At 51.4% G+C, this 3,507-nt stretch overlaps 1 pseudogene; it reads right to left on the reverse strand.

The window, feature by feature from the left end:
• Window positions 1-313: 313 nt before the first annotated feature.
• On the reverse strand, window positions 314-1,566 carry LOC146188004 (uncharacterized; annotated as a pseudogene).
• Window positions 1,567-3,507: the final 1,941 nt, after the last annotated feature.

Consider the following 3,507-nt stretch of genomic DNA (forward strand, 5'->3'; position numbering starts at 1 on the left):
GCCACACATGCGCAGAAAATCTATACCAAGAATTACATCATGTGTGGTGTGGGGTAGCACGGCGAATCCCGCAGAGAACACGGTTCCCCCAAGACAGACCTTGGCACTGCACACTCCAACGGGATACAACAAATCGCCGCTAACGCTATGAAAATTTGCATTTCTGTCCCAAGGAAACATCACTTTTGGTCCTAGTAAGTAGAAGTACCGTGAACAAACACACAGATCTTATTTTTTAGCATAGTCACGGAAAGAAGTATTTCTGCGAATAGTGAGCTTTCACCGGCGGCCTCACCTCCATCGGCCACGGCGCCTAGTTTTCCGGAGGAGGGGACTGGGAACGACGCCGCGGGGATGGCGAGCGGCGGGCACGAAAAACGGGCAGTGGAGTCAGACTCCGGTCGGAAGCCGGGGAGTGGTTGCGCGCGCCACCGGGATGAAACTGGCCATGCGGAGGAGACGACCAGTACCGACGGGAGTCAACTGGGTGATCACTGGTCGGGTCTGGATATGTTGGTCGGTCATACCGCGATGGTTGACGACGGCGGCATTTTCTTGAAAAATGGCCCGGAATGCCACATCGGTAACAGACAGGAGTAGGCCGAAGAAGGGGTTGGTCCTGCTGTCGATAAAAGCCAGGATCGCGCTGATCTGTGAACCGGGGTGCTCGCCTAGGTCTTCGCGGCCGAAAATCGTTACGCTGATTGAGATGTCTAGAAGAAACAGAGCTTGCGAAATGTTGCTGCGAGCATTCTTCGAAAGAGGCAGGGTGTGCTGCGTGAACATAAGAAAACTCAGGCTGCGATTGCAGATTGTAGGCAGGTTCACACGGAAAAGATTGGCGGTATGGACACTGGTGACGTATTCCGGTAGCGGGAATCGAGCCGGAGTAACTCTTCACGAATGATCTGCCGGATAGTTGCAGTAAGGTCCGGAGGAACATGCTCGTCAACGCTGGCGACGGTTGTCACAATGGCCAATCTTCCAAAACTTAGGAGTTACTCTACGGGCCTTTAGTGCTTCGAATGTGTGAATGTGACGGAGGACAGCGGACACAGTCGAGATATCATCTTTGGCGACGAGGAAGTTGTAGACATCAGCTGCGATGCCCTTCAAAAGATGGCCAACTTTGTCCTCCTCAGACATTCGAGAATCGATGGTTGTGCACAATTTGAGGACCGCTTCGGTATAGGTAGTGCAGGTCTCGCCTGGTAGTTGAGCACGATTGCCTAGTGTCTGCTCGGCCTGCTTCTTGCGCGCTGACGAATCACCGAAACATTGTTTGAGTTCGGTGATAAAGCTTTGGTCCCATGTCGTCAGCGTGTCCCCATGATTTTCAAACCAGACAAGGGCGATGTCGGTCAGAAAGAAAACGACGTTGTCGAGCTGAGTGGCAAAGTCCCAGCGGTTGTAACGGCTTGCCCGTTGGTAGTGGCGGAGCCAGTCGTCAACATCCTCCCCCGCTGTGCCAGCGAAAGGACGAGGCTCTCGGTAAGGTTGGTAAAGGCCGGAACTCGCCTGATTTGAAGTGACAAGCACCGGGCTAGGCTCAGTCTGTGGCGGCATTGTAAGGAACAGTAGCGAGAGTCCAGCAAGGCGGCGGCTGCGACGAAGCTCCAGGGGTGCGTCGATGGCGAAATGACGTGGGATCGAAACTGCACTCTCCACCAATAATGTAATACTCTTGTCTCTATGTAATCAACCTTTCTGAGCCCAAGAAAATGATCCACACAAAACAGGCGGCACTTCTTCTGCCTTGATATATGGCACATACCCACGAAGGGGGATTGACCAGGGTTCAGTGTGGACTGCCAAATGTCCTACACAAACTGAATTAGTGCATTAAAGTAATTGACAACTAAACAAAAACATAATATTTAAGATCACAAAATTGATTGAAAGAAAAAATACGAAGCGAAAATGTGGAATTTTGTAAATTTGGAATACAATTAGCAAGGGAATCTGTCCCACACCCTTCTTCGTCCAGCCACAACCGAGTTCCTCATCTTCATTTATCATATGGACTGTAACAATATTCATAAAAATACCCCAGGTCTTGTACTACTATATTACTGTGAAAAGAAATCTAAGAGACGTTGTCGAGCAAACATGCTGCACTTTGTCTTCTTTAAAATTGTTAGTATAGGACAGTATTGAAAATCCCATTGTATTTGTGTTCCATACTTGCATGTATAACCAAGCTGCCTCAGTATTAAAATATCTTGCTGTCTCAGCACCCACATTTACATTATTTTGTTTCTTCACTTCATTATGGTTTCTCTCTCTGCTATGTCATATGTCAACTTGCTGTTATATGCCGATGTGTAGAAAGTTTTTTCCATGAACTATTTGCATTACCTATCCCTTAAATTTATCATTGGTTGACAAATGCCGCAAATATGGGCATGCACCTGCCAAACAACATCAAAGTGTAAATTTACAAAAAAAAATGTTTTTCCTGCCGTCACTAGCAATACCTTCGTAGCCAGGGATTGCACACTGTAGCAACCTCCCGCTCATGTCCCGTCAAAACAACAATTCAGCCCTTCGATAACTGCCTTCGCGAACTCAAGAGAGTGGCCAGTCTAGCCCAGAGCTGTCCTGCACCCGTCGCGCACAGGACGTAACACAACATCGAGGGTGAGATCAACGCCAGTAGCAACAAAACTTCCGAATTGCGCCGAAGGGCGATGACGATGAAGCAGACGACCAGAGGCCCCGTGGTGGCGCGTCGGCAAGCAAGCGCGCCAAAACGGAAGTTGCGGCGTGCGGCGCTCAGCAAAAAAAGTAAAAGCGCAAATGCGTCAGTTGTGACGTGTCATTGAGCGAGGCCTGGGGCGGTATTACAGAACTGCGTTCAGTTGGCGTTTAGTTGGGAACGCTCTGTGATTGGTTAGAAGCGCTTCCGCTAAAAAGCGCTCAGAACCTGCGTGACGTAAAGGCCTTCAGTTTAGCGGAAGTGCGCCACGCCGGGGTGGTTCAGTGATAAGACGCCCAACTACTGTCCGGAATACCCGGGTTAACCTCTCCCCTGGTGGGGCTGGGGCAGGTAGGTCACCGCCGCTTGCGGCGGGGGGGGGGGGGGGGGGGGGGGGGGGGGCTAGCCTGCCACCGAATTTTTATCTGTTGTAGGCCGTCATTGCACCCGCCACCACTTCGGTGGCGGACGACGGCTGTTGCGGCGCGCGTCTTTCTTTCCCTCTTCCTTTTCATTCCCTATTTTCTCTTCTGTCTGCACGAGGCAGCGGAGGTGCCCCGCCGGGGTGGTGCAGTGGTAAGACGCCCGACTACTGTGCCGGAGTACCCGGGTTCGAACCCGACCTCGGCGGCTGCGTTTCGATGGAGGCGAAACGAAGAGGCGTCGTGTGCTGTGCGATGTCAGCGCACGTTAAAGATCCCCAGGTGGTCGAAATTACTCCGTAGCCCTCCACTACAGCTCCTCTTTCTATCTTTCCACTTTCACTCCCATCTTCCTCCCTTCCCTTACGGTGCGGTTGCGGTGTCCAC

This window comes from Amblyomma maculatum, chromosome 5 (assembly GCF_055883805.1).
Source record: "Amblyomma maculatum isolate TAMU_Amacu chromosome 5, ASM5588380v1, whole genome shotgun sequence".
Taxonomy (NCBI): domain Eukaryota; kingdom Metazoa; phylum Arthropoda; class Arachnida; order Ixodida; family Ixodidae; genus Amblyomma; species Amblyomma maculatum.